This window comes from Penaeus monodon, chromosome 23 (assembly GCF_015228065.2).
Source record: "Penaeus monodon isolate SGIC_2016 chromosome 23, NSTDA_Pmon_1, whole genome shotgun sequence".
NCBI lineage: Eukaryota > Metazoa > Arthropoda > Malacostraca > Decapoda > Penaeidae > Penaeus > Penaeus monodon.
The window spans coordinates 12,040,130-12,040,697 of record NC_051408.1 but is presented as its reverse complement, the minus strand read 5'-3'; positions in this window follow the sequence as shown (position 1 = coordinate 12,040,697).

The following is a 568-nucleotide window of genomic DNA, read 5'->3' as shown; positions in this document are numbered from 1 at the left end:
GAGGAAAGTTTAAGCACATAAAGGTGTTGGTTATAAATCAAATAATAGCCGGTATATAACATGGTTTTACTCTGATTTGCATGTTGGGGAGGGTTTCTTTTGAAGGGAAACTGAAAGGAAAAGGAGGAAAAAGAATCTGTAACTGATGACATACGGAAATCAAGATATTGGTGGGAGGTTTTCCAGACGTGAAAAGTTTTTTTTTTTAATGTCTGGTTGAATTTGTTTTTTCTTATAATTAATTTGTCTATTTATATCTCGGTTTTTAGAATGGTATACCAGATATTTAGTATACTTAGGTCGTAATGCAAGAGTTATGTTTGATTATCAACATTGCCAGTTGTAATAATGTGTTAATTTGAATTTTGTTTTATCATTGGTTTATTATCTAGATTATTTATCTTTATTCTAAATACGTTTATTATTGCTTAGCCGTCCGTTATTTCTCTTAGTTTTTGCAATGTAAAATTAACCTTTTCTGACTAATACGTTTGACATTATTCGCTCAGATATTTCGCATTACAACATTCAGACATTAAAGCTTGCAATCATGAAGAAATACACAAAT